This window comes from Acyrthosiphon pisum, chromosome A1 (genome assembly GCF_005508785.2).
Source record: "Acyrthosiphon pisum isolate AL4f chromosome A1, pea_aphid_22Mar2018_4r6ur, whole genome shotgun sequence".
In the NCBI taxonomy this organism is placed as follows: Eukaryota; Metazoa; Arthropoda; class Insecta; order Hemiptera; family Aphididae; genus Acyrthosiphon; species Acyrthosiphon pisum.
Genome location: NC_042494.1, coordinates 135,283,259 through 135,306,419, shown reverse-complemented (window position 1 = coordinate 135,306,419; position 23,161 = coordinate 135,283,259). Strand labels below are relative to the sequence as shown.

Here is a 23,161-nt window from a genome sequence, read left to right as displayed (position 1 = left end):
TTAACAATAAACTTATCGAAGCGTGAAAGAAAAGTATTACTTATTCTTATACCGGTTGACAAGGAGAATGACGTGATAAAAAATAACGTTGAGTTATGAAAAAGTTTTCAACGTGAGAACACTTAAACTTTAAACGTTTAAGATTAACAATGGCAATTTGTGTGAGAACGTGAAAACTCATACACAAGTTTGATATACTTTTAAGTAATAGAGCATAAAAACAAAGACGAGTTATTTATTCCATACATTTTAATTATTAGTGAAAACTGAAAACGATATAAAAAATTTAAATTTTTTTGAACAAAATTAAGCTAAATTATTATTACTTTGTTTACTTTGTAAATCTATATTGTATGTTCATAACTTCATCCGTTAGTTTCGTATTAATTTTACAATTGTATTTTTTTTTAGAAATAATATATTTCATTATGCAATATTACAGTGTGTACTTACACAACAAATACGTAATAGGTAAATCATCCTTATTAATTCTTGTGAAATTTGATTTTTGAATGTCTGTCTTGCAATACCGATTTCTTAGAAAAGCTAATTAGTTTACATCCTAAGGATAATAATTTAAAAAAAGCTTGTTTCCTGTAAAAAGTAAAAAGTAAAATCTTTTTATTTCCATATCGATTTGTTATTAATTTGAATTTCCATTTAATCGTAGTTAGTTTTTAGTTTTTAATTTATTATTTTACTCAAGAAATCAAATTTAATATATAATTAATAATAATATAAAACTAATAAACATATTAATAAATATACAGCTTGTATAATGTGAACATAAAAGTTTTAGCACTTAAGTATTGCTCATATTAAATTATAATAATTTTTATTTGAAAACAACTCTCAATAAACCATCGTGACCATCAGAAGTGATTGGTTTTATTTTTTTAACAGTTCTGCGAATTAACAGAAAATATCCGTTACAAAAAATGCTTACATCTTTATCAAAACTATTTCGCAGTGAATATTACAGTTTATAGGTAAAACTTTACAAACAAAATACACATATCAAGATTGATTTTTTAAAATGTCTCATATTAATTATAATTTTGTAAGACGTATAATATGGTAACAACATGTTAAGATGATTCTCCTAGACCATTCTACCCAATACACTGATCGGTGATAATTTACTAAGCGGTGTATAAAACTAAATACCTGCTTTGTAATCACTTATCTATCTGCGACTCTGCCATTACGTTATCTTTTGAGTTGATCTCATAGTGATAATATTACCTTTGATTAAACGTACTAGTTATGTGCATTTTATCAAAGGCAAGGTGATCATCTTGTAAAAATTCACTTTTATTTTTAGCTTTATATTAAGTTTTTTACTTCGAAATAACGAGACTATAATATTGCGTTCACGGTAATGGAAATTTCTCGTGGAATTGAAAAACTTCGGGAGGTCAACTTTTTCAAGTTGGCGGCGAGTTTATATGTTGTCACTACCGGATTGTATGTGAAAATGAAAAAAAAAAATTGCGTATGATATATTGTGCATGCACCGACTGGAATAATATTACACTGCCACCGAATTAGCAAAACAATTATTATAATTCGAGTACAATAACGTGCGACTTGGCTTTGATATAATTTAGACTTTGAGCAGAATGCGAAGCGATATATTTATGCATGGTTTTATATTTTATTTTTTTGTGTCTGAAGAAACTTTTTCCTAAATAGTCTGATAATCAACTCCAATGGAGGTTTCTAGTTTCTATTTAGATCTAGTTGGTTCTTTCGAGAAGTCGAAGTTGAAAATATTCTCATTAAAATACTCTTTACTCTTTAAAATAAATGGGAAAATAAAAAATATACAAATATTTTTACAAATTGTAATATTATTATTGAAATATTTTTTTGGTACTTAAATTACCAACAATTTAGACTTCCTATCTTCGAAATTTTCTTAAAATATCAATATAAAAATGTTTGTTGGGTCAAAAAGCTTTAAAATTGAATACAAGATTCCTCATAATAGTCATTAAGACTGGAATTAAAAAATAAAAAAAGCTGACCATAATTGCAAAATTTTAGCGTACATTTTTTTGGGATGTCTGAATTTGACGAAATTGGAAATATAACGATTCTTGTCTGACGATTTTTTCGTAGGCCGCGTTGGTATAATATCTGCTCGGAATTGTTTTTCGTTTACGCAAAGATTTATCAGTTTATTCAAATTTAACACGTCGTATACATTACACGGTGACTTAGTCAACGACGAGGTACTTGACGCACCCATACAGAACGCTGTGAAATAGAGCTGTTACGTATCTTTTTTTTTTAAACATTACGTCGTTGATAATAATTGTGTGCGATTAAAACGCGTTTTTGTCCGGCGGTGCTTGTCTCCGTTTGTTGTGCCGGCGCGTTGAGTGCGAATAACAACGCAGCTCGCAGTCGTCGTAGTGTGGTTTTGGGATTCAATTTCGAACAATTACAACGCGTTTTGAAGAAAACGATCTCCATTTCACCTGTTGCGAGTATACAGTGATACTTAATACACACGAGACGGCGGCGGCGGTGCCCATTACATTCGGTCCTCTCTCTCTCTCTCTCTCTCAATCTATCTCACTCTTTGGAGCGTCCGTCTAAATGTCAAAACGGCCGTGTAATCCCCGTGAAATTTGGCCGAAAAAAAACAAAACAGAAGAGAAGAACGAGAGAGAGAGAGGCGTAGACAGAGAGAGACAGAGACAGAGAGAAAAAAAGAGGCAGGGATAATTGAAGGGGTGAAAAAAGGTACATCGCCAAGCGGTCGGGTCGAGGGGAGGGTACACAAGCGCGGAATAGGGGTGTGCGTTGCGGAAATGGCGCCGGCGCTGGCGATTTGGCGGCATTCGCGAAACGTCAGCACCGACCACGCTGCAGTATAGTCACCGTCGGTCGTGTCAGCGGATGCCCCCTAAAGCGGCAATACCGTTTGTCGAACGATTTATCGTATTATATCGGAAAATCGGAAATAACATCGTGGTAGACTTGACGCGGAATAAAAAAATTTTTAAACATTTATTGTTATAAATTATTATTTTTTTTTTTCCAATACGTACGTATTAGAATATTATTACATAATGATCACGATTTTACGTTATTATTAATATTATACTATTGTATACTTTTTGTGTCAATCGAACGAGACAATATATTAATATTATAATACAGATAAACGCAATAAAATTATTTATGATACGCGATCGTCGTCGGCTGTGGGTTTGGGGAAAATAATTTCGCATCGAACGTCCTCTGTACTTTGCGAAATCTGTTTTAGCTTGCGGTGGTAGTGGCTGAGGTAAACACGATGACAGTGTTAAAAGCGTGTCGAGTGAAAGGTGTCCCCTTGTGAAAAATCTAGAGGACAATCCATTTTGCTCAGGTAATAATTTTCTTTTTTGTTGGAATAGAAAAAATAACTACGTACCGAGTGCATTTAAAAGTCCACATTTGATTTTGAAAACGTAAATGTACTGACATAAATTCATACATTAAATGTATTTTTTTTTATAAACACATAAATATTAATTGTATTTTTGTTGACGCTATAATCCTTTGCGTTACGCAGTTAAATGTGAATTATTAACATTATATTTTTTTTAACCCTATAGGATTCGAATATAATCATATTTAGTGAGTATTTTAAACAATATTTTGACGATAATTCATAAGCTTATAACACACATATACCTATATGTAAATATATTTAAAATATTATGCAAAATATAGTAAAGTAATAAATTATAAAGTTTCTGAGTATACCACAAAAACTTAAACAATTATTAAAAATATCAACAGTTAAAATTATCTACGTTACTTATAACAGTTTAAATATTGTAGTAAATGTCTAAAAAAATTTTAAAATACTTGATTAATGTTTTTTTAATAAAATAACAACACAAAAAAAAATCATTCTTCTATATATTTTTAATCGTATATAACTTGATATATCATATAAATAATTTATGTTTAAGTATAACGTTCACGATTTTAGATTATGTACAATGGTATATTATTACTATTATCTTAGCAGTTTAAATTTGTTTTGCATAAGCATAATTAATTTTCGTTTAGGTTATAGTTGTGATAAAATTAGATGCAACATAGTTTTAAACTTCTGTTTTAAATTTGAATTGATAACTAAATAAATAATAACAAATCTTAAACTACTAGTATTACTTAGTTAATTTTTTTACATTTTTTTAACTTTTAGGAGGAAATAATAACTCAAACACGTTTAATAATCATTAATCAAATAATATAATTTAACTATACCTACAAATACAACGTTTCGTTAGGTTTAGTTATTAAATATAAAAAATATTGTTAACTGAATTAATAACTAAACGTAGGTACGTAATTGTTTATTGCAATAAAAATGGATTTTATGATAACTCCAGCTTTTGATTTAAAATTAATAGCTTGATGGAAAAAAATCTTATCTAAAACTACTTCTTATGCTATACGGCACCATAAATTATAATTATTATCATTACAATATTATTTTATAATATATAACACACGACGTAAATAGAATATAATAATAAATTAATATAAAACAATATTTAATAAAAATCTTCTAGAGACTCTTTAAGCTCACCCATTGTAGATTTAGATCCATGAATAATATTAGCTATTACAGTATTTAGCTAATAATAATATTCTTAAAACTATTTTATTCATCTCGTGGATTTTACTTTATTTTTTTTTCCTAGAATCGTATATTTATTATTTAAGATTTAAAACATAGAGAGAGTACTATTGATTTTATATTGATGTGTTTTATTTAAAAAAAAAACACTTTATAAGGTAATAAAAATGTTCTATAGAATACATATTATGGAATGTCCAACTGGAAATTTAATGCAGATGTTTGCCTGGGATAGTTAAATTGCATAATTTACCATAATATCCTCAGAAGTAGCAATAAAATTGAAAAAGGAGAACGTTTAAATCTTTGACAAATAAATTGCTTAGGTACCTATATATTTTGTGTTAATTATAAAATATAAATACATAATATTATAAATATAAATAGTTTTCTTTCATAATTTTAGTTAATATACCTACCTAAATTTGGTATCTAAGACCAATAAAAATAATTAATTATAAGAAGATAACATAATAATATGATTTCTGTGTATTTTATGTCGAAAATGATTTATATTAATGTTAAAAAGGAGTTGGGTCAATGTGTGTGTTAAAATATGATGGGTCATTATATTTAGAAAACAATTTCAAACACCGTTCATCCACACACGTCTAACATGGTCAACATTTTGTTCAATAATATCTCTACCAATGTTTGTCGTTATAACAATATTGTGCTCCAAAATGATTTCCAATTAAAACAATAATAAGAATGTACATGTATATTAACATTATAGTTCCTACAAAAGATACCATAATGTACCGTTTTTTACGTATAATATACAAAAATTGTTCACATAATATTATATTAATTGCTTGTTTTGGAGTTATTCAAAAGATTTACTTATAGGTATTGTAATACTTATAACTTTAAAAATCTCTTTTCAAAAGTATCAGCCATATGTGTTCAATTTCCCATCTGTTGATGCGCAAATTATGACACTTTTTGAGCTTTTATATTAGGTGTAGCTACCCAAAAAGATTTAACGGGTAACAAAGAGCATATTAGTACATAACCAATAGATCTTTGCTCCGCATAGGATCTAAAATAGGTATATTCACAATTACGGAGGACACTCTACTTGTTGTAATATTGGATAATAGTGTTATGTTTCATGTACTATTCATGAAAGCACTGAGAGATAAGGTCGGGCGAGTTCGTTATTTCAAAAATTTGTTCTCGTATTCATTTATTCCATTTTTGATTTTCGTCATTGAATTCTGGAAATGCCAGTCATGTAGATATTATTATGACAAAAAAAAAAAAATGTCAACTTAAATATGTTTGCAACGCGATGCGAAAGACCAATAATCAAATAATATTATTCATGCGTTAGTTTTGAAACGTACCTAATTTATTTTTATTTCAACTTTCGATAGAATGTCAATCATCAGTTAAACGATATTGTTTTTACAAAAATATACATATACCTACTAAATTGTATTTAAGTTATAAAACAAAAATATTCATAACCGAATAAAACTTGGATTATCTAAGTGTTATTATGACGACTGCTTGATATATCGTTGTATTTATATTATGTATATTGTATTACGATCAATACTTACATTTATTATGATCTTTAAGTTGTTGTAAGTGTATCTGTGATTCCGAACTGAGCAGATGAGCCGTTTTATTTTAGATCGATGTGTTTCTCCTTCAGAAACATTTTCAAGAAGGCACGAAAAGAATCTTCGAAAAAATCGTAAAAATGATATGCTTTTGATTGAAAATTGAACGAAGACAATTTTATACTTCTTGTATATGTGTTTCGAGAACACGATAATTTCAAATATAGATATTAGAAATGCGCTAATTGTTGAGTGTGAATTATTATGAATGTCTTAAGTAAAAAACGACCATATTGTATTATTATCGTTTACTATTTCAAGTACCTATATATAGACAGACAGTTCCGTTTAGTGTTTATATTATAGGTAGGTATACTCTTTCTTAGATGTTTTCATGTACATGCGACGTATAGGTAAGTACTTTATTAATATTCCTCAATATAGGATTCTTCGATATACTCGTCTGTTGTCGTTGTCAATAATTCAAATTCACTACACAATTTAATTTTGATAGTACATTCCCATGATACCATATGCACTGTAATATTAAACGGTGAGCTATGATCTCGGAATAACTTTGTACCGCGGCTAAGTTATGTTATAGGTACCTACTTGATAGTTGATTACATGTTTGTGGAAATGAGCTGGTGCAGTGGCGGCGGTGCACTTTCGGTTGCAGACGGCAATAACAGTGAACAGTTCGGTGGAAAAATAATTTTTCTTGAGTGGGGCTTACGTAATATCAGTTACCCGGTAGCCGGTGTCTGGTACACCGACGGGAATTACGGGAAACCACGGTGGTCTCTTGAAATATTACTTTCTACGAAACGTCATAATACTGCATTGTTTTGTGGTCTACGAACGTATTTGACTCGCAGGAGGCTAAGAGGTTTCCGTGTATACACACAGTAATGCCGAGTAGTTTTCACGTGAATTTTGTGGGGCCAAATGCGTAGATATCCTTATACATTACGGTATAATGCGTAAGTAACTACATAGGTAACTGTATCAGCCGACTCCATCCAAGCGAATTGGATTCAAAAAAATTAATTTTTTTAAAATGTCGCCGCCAAAAACTGAGCAAATGGTGCCACGGCATTTATTTCTATGGTAGTTATGGCCGTTCAGTTTTTTCGGTTTGGTCGGTCTAACCTATCTATAATAATCTTCAATGTATAAAAAAATATCATGTTTGTAAATCGATTTATCAGTTTATTATAATCTCGGAGATCATATTGTTATACATAGTGGACGGGGGACTTTCTTTTATAAATACGCTTATGACTATAGTGAAATATCTTCTTACACCGATAACAACGTCATAATGTTGTACAATAATAATAAAAACATTTTACAAACGACGCGTGCCGCTGCGAACACACTTACTCGCGTGATGATCACGATAAAAGTTAAAATATTACATATTATATTGCAGTAAAAATAGTACCTGTTTATAATTACGGATAATTACCTGGTCGTACAATTAAATAAATATTTTTTTATATTATAATGGCGGTGGTTAACGACTAATCGGGCAACACAAGCAAATTGATTTTATTTCCTCGAATCTCGACCATGTAATATTATAGGTACCCATGGAAAGCGAGCGTGTCAGCAAAGTATAATAATTATTCATTTGATTTCGTTAATACCTATTGTATAGTTTCGGGGGTTGCGTGCACCCGAGCACGAAAGGTGAGCACCATACCGTGTTTATTTCTTTATCGAACGACAGCAATCACAGCAATAATAAATTGTTAAATTCGGACCTGTGGCGTGCGCTTAATGAACGCACACACATTCCAGATGACATACGTCCGGTCAATGGCGATGGAAAAGAGGAAATTCGTTACAAACAGGTCGAAATTGCAGTCGGATTATAACATTAATAGGTATCTCATCGTACACATTTGTATCTAAAAAAATTTGTTATGTCCATCACAACCCCTTCAACAATAAAAAAAAGTGGTTGCCTCGGGATCGTTCGATTGTGCCTTAGAGTGACATGTTATAATATTATTATCCTTTGAAAAAGGTTAGGTTAGGTCACCGATCCGTCTGTAAACGACGGTTTTGGTCTCTCGTGGCGTAGGTACGTGTTTCGCGTGTACGCGAGGTATACGCCCACTATACTAATAGAATTTGCAATATTATAAAATATCAGCAAACGACACGAAAACCTGTCGTGTTGCCCGTGAACGATTTAATATCGTAAAAATATCGAGACGCAGTGCACAGTTCAAAGGTAGGTACATTGATTGGTACATACTTAAATAGACTTTAAAAGGGAGGTGGTGTCCGGCGTAGGTGCGCCCGTCGTGTCAAGTCTGTGCAGCTAGACTGCACGGAGACCGTGATGGCAAACGCACGTAAAACAGACCGTGGGGGTTTATTAATTTTTTATTATGTTTATCATTATTAATGCTAGTACCTATATTGTACAAACGACCGTTATAATATTGAGAGACGAGAAACATTTCGCTGCCACAGACGACGTTTAATCTTTTTAAATATTTATCTACTTTTATTATATTTTCTTTGCGCAGTAGAAAAGGATAAGGGCACGCCAAACATCACGGTCCACGTTATTTGCCAATGGCTGCCGCCGCCGCCACCGTTCTTATTTAACCGACTTTGACCTCTGCAGCAACGGCAACCCTAGAGACATTTTATGCGATTTTTTTTTTTCATCATTTATTTATTCATTTATTTTTACATTTGTAATCTGGTCAGATGTTCATGTTTTGAAGCACTATCGACACTAAAACATTTCTAGCAAAAATGCTCACTGAACGGTAGATATATACATAGTACATACATATACTCTAATATTTTTCCACTCCGTGTGATAAGTGATTTCTCTCTTTATTACATACTTCCATTATATATATGAGAATCAAAATATTATTTTCCATCTGAATAGATAAGCGAGTGCGCAGTTTCGAAATCGTATAGTCGACGGTTCAACTCGTTTTATCGCAAAAGAACTAAACGCTAAATCTTAGTATTCGCGTATGTTTAATCGAAATTTCACGATGCGCACATTTCCCGTTACGTTTGCAGTATAGTCATAAATCGATTAGAACGATTTTCGATACGATTTTCCAATATTACCAAAGCTTTTGTGAGATACAGAATTGAAAAATATCCAACCTAATGATGCGCAATTCTTCCAACACAATTATTGTTTAAACAAATGCATTTAAAATTATTGTGTACCTATGACTAGTTGAAATGTATTATAATTTGAAAAAAAAATTAATTTATGCAATCTGTATCTCAATAATATTTATTTTACAATTTAATTATAATTCGAGTCCAAATGTTACATACAAAAATGCAATTAATATTGTTACTCACACAAGTATACAATATATTATATTATTTTAGTTCCATGTTTGTGATATAAATTAAAAAAACTCACAATTTAAACCTAAATAATATTTTTGTAATACTTTTGGTAACGTAGGTAAACAATACCATAACGTTATAGTCATTAGATTCGATTTTTTACAATTAGTCATAAGCATAAGGTTTAATAAAATCCAAAGATAATTTTCAACTTAACCGTTCGGTGTAATATCGGGTTTCTCGGATTTCTCGGATTTCTCAAATTGTAATTTGTAATTATTATGTCAGAGTGTGAAATGTATGTGTCAAAAGAGGATATACATCATTCATACACTATTATTGATATCTTGCACACATTAAATAATTACAACAATCGCAGCATGATTCGTATAGCAAAAGTGAACGCTCGCTTCTCGTTTTTCCAATGGAATTTCGAATTATTTAAAATCTGATAGGATGCTATGTATATGGTTTTAACGTCACATAATGTCATAATATAATGTGTCACCAGAACAATTAGGAATTATTTTTTTAACAAAAATTGTCCACGAAAACAAAATAAACCAATGGCAAGTTGAAAAAAAATCCAATAATAATTAAAAACTTTTATTCTGTTGCCCTTGTCACCGAACCACATTCCGTGACGTGTATCAGCTGTAGTGGATAAGAATAATAATAATTATAAAAAAAATCCTGCTTTATAAGCATTCTGTTTATGGGTCGCGTTATTTATTACCGCAGTATAATATGGAATGAAAAAATTAGCATTGTCATACAGCATATCAAAAAATCATTTTTAAAGGGACACAATTATTTCGCTGTAGCATTGTTCAAAACTTAAAATAAAATATTATATAATATCGTTTCAAGGTTGATGTACACTAACGCGATCCGAACATTTATAAGACTTATTAGATTGGCTTGCACACGGGAGTTTGGCTCATTTGAAGACCAATAAGCAATATAGGTTCTAAAATAAGTAATAACGAGTGAAACTTGTTGGCCTATAGATGTTTTTATTTAATGTTTCAAAACTAAAACTAAAGTCGAGGTAGGGGAGTTTTTGAGGGCTAATTTTCAAAGTTTAACGTTTTTTGTTTGAAAAGTGAATTTAATATTGAAAGTTTTAACGTATGTAATATCACATTAGCGTTTATGAAAAATTATTTAATTGCAAAAAGTAATGAGCCTTAGAAATTAAGACTATTATCAAATTGAAATATTAAAAACGCAGAGTGCCGTACAATTATATACAGATATAATAATGATTTGTGATAAGTGGTTACGGATAAAAATAACAATTAAAATAATGTAGGTAAAAGAAATGAAACATACGTAAAATGTGCTGCTCCGCAAATTCTTTATTGGATTAAGAAAAAAAAAGTAATCAATGGCCAGGTCAGATATGTGACGTCGAACTCGATAGATATAAATGTCACACGCAAAAGCCATAATTGTTTTAAATTGTTTGTGAGTTGTAGGATTGTATAGTTGTGTTGTAAATAAAATGTGTAATTTGGATTTTGAAAGCAATTATAATTTATTTTTCGGATCTGCAGTTAGTACTGGTCGCTTTTAACCGATTAATTAATTGGAAAGTAAAATCCAATAACAAATTGTTGATACGATTAGTGATATTATTTATGTCTATTTTTATTAATTTTGAGTACCCATTTTCGTAAAAAGCCACAAAATCTTAACGTATACCGTACTATGATCAATGATATATAAAATGTAGTTACACAAATTAAGTAATTTCTTGATTAACTCAGTGATTTTCCCAACCACATCAAAGAATTAACGGTTTGAAAGGATTTCAGCTGTATGAATTGTTTTTTGAATCGAATAATTTCGTTAATAATTGCTTCAAAATATGTTTAATACGCAAATCCATCGTAGTTAGTATAATGATTCGATAATGTATTATAACTATTCTATTCGTCTAAATCTTTTTTTTTTATATATTAAAATAAAAAAAACAACCCTTTCTCTGAATGTATTTTTTTTAATATAATACCTAGAAAAAGAGATAACTAAGTAGGTACATCAGTATAATGATATTAAGCGAAGAATGCAGCTTTTTTTAGAATGGTATGATAAAACCTATTGTGTATAATGCGTATTCCACATTCATTTGATTTCCTCAGAATATAATATTATGAATAGGAAATAGTGTCTGATTCTTAGAAATATACCTTATACGTTTGTACACTTGAATTAGGTATTTAAGTACTGTGCATTAATTTTTTCTGAAACAATTATAATATTATTCAAAAAACTAAATAAATACATTTTTCGTATTTGAAACTATATTATACGCTTGTTTCCGATAAAAATAATTTACTCAATTTCTAAGATCACCCATGTTTAACAGTGTCTGTAATAGTATCAAAATACAATATTTATGATGGTGATCTTTTTTCATTTTTCACCAAGACAGAATTTTGAAACTGTATATTTTTCTAAAAACATTATATTTATATAAAAAAATCCATTGTACTTATAACGAGTTTAATGATTAAAACAAATAAACAAAACCATGTAAATAATATTATGTTGACTATTTTAAATCGCTTTGATTAATGTGTGCCTATGTTTGCCACGACGAGTACAAATAAAAACTGTCGCATGCGAAATTTTCATTTCATATATATATATATAATATATAAATAATAAACATGGAAAGCGTATCGATGATAGTCAATTCTAAGTGTGACGATAAACCTCGAGGGGAGATATACTACAAACGTGGTTAATGTCTATATAAATTAGTGCCGTTTTTGGGTTGAACGGATTTTTGCACTACGAATCTCCTGCGGGACGGCGACTAGATTTTACATCATAAATCACATGTGCCGCGCGCACTTATGGGATTTTCAACTATTTCATCAAAATAAATAGACAGATGAACTGCCGCAGTTCACCGCAAGTTTAAAACGTCCCGACCGACTTTATATTAACGCCGGGCGCCTTTCCGGGTTTTATCCATTTGCGAAATGAGATTTTGATACAGAAAACGATTTAGCTGGTATTACATAATCATTGTGACTATTATTATAATTATTTTGTTATTTTGATATTGTTTAGAGCGCGTGCGTTGAAATCCTCGTCGATTGTGATGTACACAAGTCCGGGTCACGTCTCGTTGTTCGACTGAGATCAAAAAAAAAAAAAATTAGAAATTAAATCCAAAATAATGTAAAACTTCGGTGATTTGCCAAGTACCGAGGACGTTTTTGACCACAACAAACAATATAATTTATTGTTAATAATAATAATATCAAAACTATCGTTTTATTATTGTTTCCTTCGTCGTTTGTGCGAATAACCGACCGCGGTGGATAACATGTGCTCGTGCGGCCGTCGTCATGTGCACTGAACGCGTCCGCCGACGACGACGAAATGGCTATCGTTTTGTCAGCCAAATCGAAGGTGATAACGGGCGGCGCGGTGGGCGTGGCCTGCCTCCTGTCCGGTCTCATATTCTGCAACCTGTTCGGCTGGAACGGTCCCGTGGAGGACGGCGTCGGAGTCGCCAACGGCAAGCCGGACGACAGACCCAAGAAAAATAATAACTGGCATCCCACGTCGTTGCACCTCTACCAAAAGGTTACGTGTTTTTTCTTTGAATTTTTTCCATTTTATATTATAATATAAAATATTGTTGTACAGACGTAGTTAGCGAACGAAATGTCGTTCGATTTTTATTTTTTTTTTTAAATTATTATAGGGGTCATAGTATACAAATAATAGGTAACTAGGCCAGCTAGGGTTGGTTTTAATTTTACACATTTTAACGTTTAAGATTCAACGACAAAAACACCGATTCCCTAAGATCTGCACACCCCGGTGTACACATTAACGAGTAATGGTCTATCTAATTTGTCTTTTTTCGTATTAAACTAAGAAAAGATTGAATATTACAATTTTTAAATTTCAAGTTTTTACAAACATTTTTTTTTAATTTAAGAGAATCAAAAATATACGAAAGTCGAACTCAAGTAAACTTAAAAACAAATTTCAATCAGTTTTTAGAATACTTATTGCTTTTTACAATTTACGTTAGAAATTGGTTTTCGTGTCATGTCTAAAATGTGCGAAAGTAACAACTAACAATGCTACCAACACATTTCTTGTCAAATCCACGCATTGTGTAATACGTATAAAGTATAATACATCAAAACGCATACACACGAATCCCATATATCCCATCTTTCAATCCACATAAATCGAATGGATTTAAAGAAAATAACGCAATTTAAACTCATGTGGAATAATAATCGAAGTAGGTATGTGTATTCAATAATAAGGTATCCGATTTTTACAAAATTTTCACCTCAGGCCACAGCACTATACTAACACATAACATACTAACCTAACCTAATTTAGGGTCTAACCTATATTGATGCTAAAACTGTTAAAATAGTTTTGAGTAATAATGTGTTTTAGGACAAGTAATTGTGGACCCAATTTTGTGAGAAACCATATTTTTTTTTAGCACCATGTATACAGTGTGTATATGATATTTAAAAAAAATATTGTTTTATACCAAATCAAAATTGTTTGAATGAAACACTGATACAAATTTGTTCACAAACGCAAATAAGTTTTTAAACACGTTGGGTTTCAAAAGCTGACGCATTTTGCGTGGTCGAACAAAGACGTGTTGGTGCGGTGTTGATGTCAAAACAAGCTAATCAGGATATTTTAGGATAGTAGTAGTACCTATAATAATTAGACGACATGTCCGCATTAAAACACACATTTCACATCATTCGGCGTGAGAGACAAAAATGGATTGCTGTTCGGTGGCCGACGGTCGGGGGACGCTGCGGGTCTATATTATAGGGAGGGTGAGGCGGGGACCGCGAGTAAAGTCGTGGCGAAGAAATCATTGCGCTGAGCAATAATATTCTAACGACTTCCTAACGAGCTTCCTCCGAGGGCCGGTTTGGAATTACGATGGGAAAAAAAATAATTTTTATTCGGTGCGGAAACTGCGTACAACGAGTAAATAAATAAAAACCGAAACGGAACAACGACATTAATTTTTATAAAAATAAAACGTTTTATATTTCTTTCAAACTCGATAATTTAACTTTGTTCGAGTGTATAGTCGCTGCGGCGTTATTAGTCACTGTGGACTTAATTTTGGGGACGTGATTCATGCTATTGCGCTAAGTGTTTGAAACTCATTTAAAGTTATTACCGGTAGTACGCGATTAGACCGAAATACAAATGGGAAAAGCCTAATTTATAATTTACTAAAACACGCTCGGATCCACGAGAACTTCTTCATCGACGACTTCTGTGAATAGAAATTTTCAAATAATCATATATAATTTCATTATTGTTATTTACATACAACCAGCAGAAAGTTTCTCTTACCAGAGAAAAATCATTATCTGATGATCTACGCACGACTTGCATGCAAATTGTATATTTTAAATAAGTTATCTTCGTGCGATATTTTTCGTCAATCATGTTTTACAATAGCTATTTAAAATGTAAGCTGCGTTATTTCATACTGACATGAACAATAATACGACTTAGACACAATTACAATTGTATTGTCATAACTGTGTTGTTTTACTTACACTGTTATACAATGAATTCAGACGAAAAACATTTTTAATCAAACCAAGACTGGTTGTAATAAATTGTAATTTGCTTACATAGGTGTAAGTATCTATAATGATGTCGCATCCGTTTTATTAATAATTAAAGCAATATATAAGTAATCTGAAACGTGAATAGAATGTCCCGTATTTTTAAATGACTAAAACTTATCGTATAGTCAACCAAAATTCTTGAAACACAATAAATTACAATATTCAAATTTCTAATTTTTAAACCTCTACGCCCTGAAATGTCTGAAATAAACAAACGAAAGTCATTGTAATAATATTGACTTAATAATCCCCAGCGCGCAAAATGGTCTAATGTTGATTTCGGACGTTTTAGAGCAAAAACCTAAAACCTTACATGATTTACATATAGATATATTAGGTTATATGTGTATACAAATGTTTGGATTTATCATGGAACATTCAAATCCCATCGTTAAATATACAGATCGACATTATTCATACCGTACCATATCATATATTATTCGGAATTATTTCGAAAATCAAATTTGTACGATAAAATAAAGTGAATTTATAATATCGCGTTTGGGATCGCAACTACAAGAGTTTTTGAATTAAATTATAATTGTAGACTAAACAATCCAAACAACGGAATCAAATTAAAAATTAAATGTGCCATAATTTTAATTTACTAACTTGTTCACTATAATAATAATAATAATAATAATAATAATAATATTAATATACCCACTATAAAATCAAATAATAATCATAATATTTCAGCATTGAAATTAATAAACCCAATATATAATTTAAAATCTGTTGAAATGAGCAATAATTTTGTATAGATTATGATTCTTTTTACGTAAAAATATTTATGTTTGTTAGTATACTTGTAAAATATAAACGTGTACGTTGAACAATAATATTATTTCACTTACTTAAACTAAACGTTAGAAAATCGAGATAAATAATAATGGCTAAAAATTAGAATTGAAATACATATTTGTGGGTTTTATTTTTTTTCGGACTTGATACAAGATTTTTTGTTTCTGACCGATTTTCCGTAAGGTTTCGTTCTCATGGTTACCTATTAAAAAAAACATATTTTCGATTCCTAGATTTTCCATGTATAGGGAAAATATCGAGTTGCGTGCTAGGGTTTTTTCTGTTATAATAATCTTATGATCGTATATTAAGATATGATACTTACAAACTAAAACTCGGATTTTCTAGAATAAACGGTCTGATATTTTTAAGAGTTTAAGTATATCACTAATTGCAATTAAAGAACATGTTCAACTAATATAATATATTATGTCATGTATAGTTGTGGTACAAAATGTAAAACTCTAATATACGATACGACCGTTAAAATGCATTATAAAACAGAACAAGGGATTTCAATTAACCGTCTTCATTCTAAAGACCCCTTATTTTTTTTATAATATAAGCTATTTTTTATTTATTTATTTTTATTTTATTTTATTTCATACATGCATATGGATACTGGGCCCCACTGTAAAACTCGTGTGGGGGTCCAGAAGTTCAAAAATATTAGAATTACTGGTAATTATATAAAAAAAAAATAAAAAGTTGTACATTTAAAAAATATACAATTGTAATACTATCTACATTTTTTAAGCTAAAATTAACTAATAATTGATTACGCTGTATTGACAAATACTGTAACATTAATTCGTCGATGAGACTCCTACAATAGCCATTGCAAAATTTTTTTTTTAAATAAATTAACTGCAACGATTATTATTTTGTTACATAATTTTGAATCGAATACTTCAAAATGTCTACTAGATATTTTTTGTAGCTTAAATTATTATAATATATAACTAATAACTATATATTATTAGTTTCTATACTATTATTAAAGTTGGTAAATAAGATTATACATACCAATTACTATGAATATAATCTTTTAGATAAAATAAACTTGAAGCATATTTTTTGTAAATATAAATTATAGGTACCTATCTACCTACGTCGTTTTAGAAATCCTATAAGTAAACAAATACATATTTGTTTATTTAGCGTATATTTTTTGATGAAATTATGTACATTCATTTTTTTCACCCACTTTCATATATCAATTGTATTTATACATCCTCTAGACCATATTTTTATACTTTATAATGTTTGTAAATACACGTATATATATATAATATATATAACATTATACTACTTCGACTCCATACATATATTATATATTACTAAATAGTTTTTTTTATCATGACCATTGTAATATATAATATATATATATATATATATATTATATGTGTGTGTACATAACTAATTAAATTTACACAATCAATACAATTATTCAATTATACAGTCGACTGTTTAAAAACTATATTATCATCAAAAATGTTTTTAACATTGAGAAATTTAATTTAAACTTGAGTCTTCGAAATTAGTATATTATTATGTACATTTGTAAGAAATATTTATGACATACTTTGATTATTTTTTCCAATAAAACATAGTTCCAAAACCGTGACGTACCAATATTTAAATTGATAAAACTGGGAACTCGTTTCTGTAGTATAATTCGTTTCGAGTTTAACTCGCAATTGGGCGGGTCGCTGTAACGGATGTGTTAAATTTAAATTCAACGAATAAACGATTCTCAACGACGGAGACGGGTAAATCAGCAATTAGGTATTTTAGAAAACATCGAAGGAAGGCGGTAGTATACATAATATATTTAAATTATTGTTATCATTGATAACAATAGTAAGTTAAACTAATTTTTTACGAAAACTTCTTATAGTTGCCGTGATATCGTCATTACCATCGATGGCATCAAGCCCCGATTTTGGGGGGGGGCAAGGGGGGCATGGCCCCCGAGCCTCGATAGTTGGAATTTATTTAGGGGCCTCTGATTTGTTCATTACTTTTTTGTTATAGGCAGCATAACACTGCATATATCAGCTAAAAAAAATCGATGATTATTTAGCTATGAAAAAAGCTTATAAATTATAATTTATAAATAAATCAATACATTATTCATTATTTATGTCTATATACCTAATATCTATATATTATATTTATCATAACAGGTACCTAATATTAAATAATATACAATGTGTTCCAGGGTGAAGTGACTGGCCAACGCCATATGAAATAGTACCTATATGTATCAAAAATTATGAAAAAATATTCTTTAAAGATTGAATTTAACTTTTTTATTTTTTTAGTTATGACAATTGACTTTCAACAATCCCGCATTTGTTTAATATATTCAACACTTTTCAACATTTTGACGTAATTTTATTTTTATTTTAAAGCTATTTAATTGTCCTATCAACTGACATACGCAATTAAACCAGAAATGTGCTAATTATTTTTATTAAATTAAAAAAAGAGAAAAAGTTGGCAAAAATTAGTATTTTTAAAAGGAAATTGTGCATTATTCCAAATAATTTATTATTAATTATGAGTTTTATTTTTTTGTATTATGATAACTAAAATTTACCAAATAGTATAAAATTAAACGATTGACGACCGACTCAATCCTAGGAAAACTAAGATTGTGACGATTAAGAGGAATATATTATGAAAATCAAATTTTCAAGGTATTTTAGGTATTATTGAATTATTCAGTATAATTGAGTAGAATAATACAAAAAACCCGTACTAAGCAATAAATTATTTGGAATAATGCACGATTTCCTTTTAAAAATAATTTTTTGTTCTACTTTTTTAATTTAATAAAAATAATTAGCGCATTTCTAGTTCAACTGCGTATGTCGGAGTGTTGATAGGACAATTAAACAGCTTTAAAATAAAAATAATATTACATCAAAATGTTGAAAACTTTTGAAGATACTTAAACAAATGCTTGATATGTATGATTTTGATAAAAAAAGTTAATTTCCCATAACTTAAAAAATAAAAAAGTTAGACCCAATCTTTAAAGAGTATTTCTTAATCATTTTTGGTATACTTTCATATGACGTCGGCTGGTCAGTTCACCCCGAAACACATTATATACACTAATATTTTTTTTTTCGGACAAGTGTCTTAAAATGTCTTAATCCGGGCTTGGATGGCATAGTTACTAAAGACGAAATATGTTCATGATATAAATTACTTAAAATTAGTACCCACTTACCTATTAATCTTTTTAAAATGTTATTGTGTGTATGTAAAATTATAATAAATGTATACCCAATGTTTAAATGGTGTATGTATTTATAGTTGATTCATCGTGAATCACAACAAAATAACTAGAAATGTTTGAAGTAAAATCGTTAATTTTCGTTTAAATAGGTTATACATCAGGTTCTCCTAGGTATCCATTTTGTCAAAATGTTCAATTTAAAAAAAAAAAAAATCAGTATTCAGTTTAATGGTTTAACAAAGGTATATTATGCAATATTCACAAAATAAATTGATTCATACTACTGTCAATTTTCCAAATTGTATACTAAATTTTTCTGACAATTATAATATCACTATTTAAATTGTATATATTTGTTGGAAATTGTAATATTATTATTATCTACTATACATCTGAAAATATTGAAATTGGTTTATAGTTTGCAGATAGCATTCAAGGCCTTAAATATCAAATTATATAATATTATAAAATATACACAATCGGCATAAATGGAGTATACAATATTCGAAATACGGGAACTGCCGTTTTGCGGGCTATTTAATGGTCGAATAGACTAAGCAGGCGTCAGTGCCAATGCGCGACGCCACCGGTTAGAACCCGGTCATGGGTAACCTCTCTGTCCGGGACTTCCTCCTGCTGTTGACATGGCAGAAACATAATATTATGTGATGGCTCTAAAAATTCGGCCACCAGGCAACTAGTGACCAAACTAGGTTGTAGACATGGCCTACTCCCGGTCGATAGCGTCATACACTCATACGAAACACAAAAAATCAATAGTTCATATTCATTTTCATGTGTCCATTCAAAAATTGTTTTTATTGTTTTATAAAAATGAAAATTTATGCTATCTTTTGTACTGCCAGTACTTTGGAATATTTCGTATTTTCGTTTTAAATTTACTATCATTTCAAAGGCACGTACACTCAATAAGAATAACCATTCTATTATAGAATAATAGAGGAAAAAATATTTACTGATAAGCGAAACCTAGTCGAATGATAATATTGCAATGCATATTAAACTTTGCCACCATTATGATCGTGATTTTCATCAACCATATTTTATAAATTATTCTGTTGAAGGTTTAGACATATCATGTTAAAAACAAATGTATTTATCAATTTTATTCAATACTCTTTTGTACTCAAATATAAAAGCTTTGATATCATTTAATCACAAATTGATTAAATTGTAATAATAAAGTATTGCTCATTCCGTATAACAGTAAGTATGATGAAAGCGTGTGATTAAAAATGTTAATAGTTTATTATAAATAGTTATAGGTAGGTGTTGCTTCAAAAATAATTATGTCTTTCGGTTTTTATCATAATAACACTAGGTTCTTTAAAATGCATTATTTTATATTATAATAATAATATATGGCCCCTGCATATAACTTGTATTCGTAAATAAATCAATGTAAAAAAAATGTCATAAACTATTTCATAAAAATAACATAAACATCGTTATTTATGCTATATCAATGACAGTTGTAATTCTTAATGTTAAATTATATATTTTATAATAAACTTACACGATGCACTTCAATTAATATAGGTATACGTAACAAAAACATTTTTTCTCTTTATGTGCATAATACATATTATGTGTAAAATGTGTGGGAATGAAAATTGACAAATCGTAGGATCAGATTCCTTAGTGCCTACCCAGTCATTTTTAGATATTATTTTACTCACGGTAAAATATTTCCGTGTCGTAAACGTATAGTTGTTCCTAAGGTAGAAAAATATTATTCACTGGAATGGATGAGATAAAATTCAATGGGTTTGAAACACATCTATGTGGAGTAGGTATACCATTCAAGCACCAGGAAACTTCGCATCAAATTCGAACACCTTCGTTTTCTTTTTTTTCGAAAATTCATATTGAAATACCTATTACAGCATATTGTGTTTTTCATCCAGTATATTTTCATATGTTCGAACCATAATATGATGCTAAAATGTAAATCGAGCAAAGGTCAATAATGTAATATTATAGTACAAAAGTGCAAGACAAGTATACTTATTTGATATATTTTGTTCGTATGATAATAATAATTATAGTTACAAAATATAATTTAAATTAAATTATTTTTTTTTATTGTCCAATAAAATATTATAGCTCAAACTTTTTTTTAGTGCTAGTTTCAAAAAAAATAGAAGATTTTAGACATTAAAATGTAAAACATTCTAGCTATGATAGAAAGCGTGGTAGACTTCTCACGTATTTGACTCGGAACGAAGAGGAGAACTTTTTCACTATCATCCCTAGTGACGTTTTCAATTACTAAGCACTACAATATTTAAGTCCACAAATGTTTCTAGACGACAAGTAATAATTCTTAAAAAAAATAATGAATATTGAATTAAACTGACACATTTGTACGATATCAAATAAAAGCAGCATTGGCAAAAACATTGTTCATTACCTATGTTTTATTTTTATAACAATTTATAATTGATTTAGTTGGGTTCTATCACTGGATGGCCTCCTTCTTCATACTATTCATGTCAATGAAAATTATGTATCTGTAACCATATGTTCATATTATACAATATGCAGCATAGATTGCTAATTTTCTAATAAAAAATTAGTGCAAAAAAAATTGGCTGACAAATACATAAAATTTTAGATTTAGATCCAAGATTGTTCAATTAATTGACAAACATTATAATAATATGTAATCTATATAAACACTATAAGTTCTTTGTATTGGACGTTCAAACAGAAATGTTATTGATAATTTATAATTATTTAAATACACATTGAATTCGTATCGAAAAATAATTCCTTTAAAGTATTATAGTACGAGTTTTAATTATTATTTTAAGAATTATTTGCACAGTAAAACTATTACTCATCGGAATACTTATTATATGGACATAAAATTACTAACACAGTTTGGATATACATATAATATAATATACTGAGAGAAAGATAGTGGGTGGGAGTGAAAGGGAGAGAGAGGGAGTGAGAGAGTACGAGAGACTGTGTGACCGTGTCTGTGTTGAAGTAAATTGTAATATTGTCATTATACTATATAGGTATACCCTCGGGATGCCGAAATACTAAACTTCGTCGTACGAATTCTTTTATAGTGAAACTACGATATGAAACACAGAAATGTTGTAATAGTTAAACGGTTTTTCACAAGTTAAAAATAATATTAAACAAACCATGCAAAAATCCTAAAGCTTAGCTTAACTGGTTCCTACGAGAGGGTGGACGGCAACGAGGGGACTTGACGTGACGGCGGATGTTTTACCGATAAATTACCCGTTCGGGTGCTTATTAATTTCCGATTTCCGAACGTTCCACCTACCTCACTAGCAAATACACATGCGTGTACAGACTTATACTCGCAAAATGATACACATACAATATATACAGGGTGATTCTTGTTTCAAAAAACAATCAACATTTTTGATAATATTTTTCCACGTAACTTTAAGTCATTTCCAAAAGACAATGTCTAATATTTATGAAAACCGAAGCACTCGAAAAAATATTATACTTCAGGACAAGAAATGTATGTGTTGTTTGATGCGTTGTCGTCCAAAAAAGTTTTGATAACAATTTATGACAATAAAAAAATAATAAAATAATATAGTTGTTTTGTTTTGTGAATACTTATATTTTGGTTTAAAAATATTTCCGATAAACTTTAGTATTTTTTGAAACGATGAATGTTTTTCGACAGAAGAATCACCCCGTATATTACGTACAATAATATATATTGCGCGTGTACTGTGTATATATTTATACTCGGCAGTCGGCATGGATGCGCCGGGAACGCAGGGTTTTAATTAAAACCCTCCCCGGGGAAAGAGATCAATGTTCGGATGACGGA

At 29.7% G+C, this 23,161-nt stretch overlaps 1 protein-coding gene and 1 long non-coding RNA gene across 4 annotated transcripts in view; one reads left to right on the top strand and one right to left on the bottom strand.

The window, feature by feature from the left end:
- LOC100573836 (collagen alpha-1(XVIII) chain) overlaps positions 1-23,161 on the bottom strand; it is a 285,075-nt gene that overhangs the window by 189,223 nt on the left and 72,691 nt on the right. The window lies entirely within an intron of this gene.
- Positions 1,911-12,765, top strand: LOC115033863. The gene is made up of 2 exons (XR_003839194.1): positions 1,911-3,385; positions 12,664-12,765. It is a non-coding gene; the product is annotated as an uncharacterized LOC115033863 (long non-coding RNA).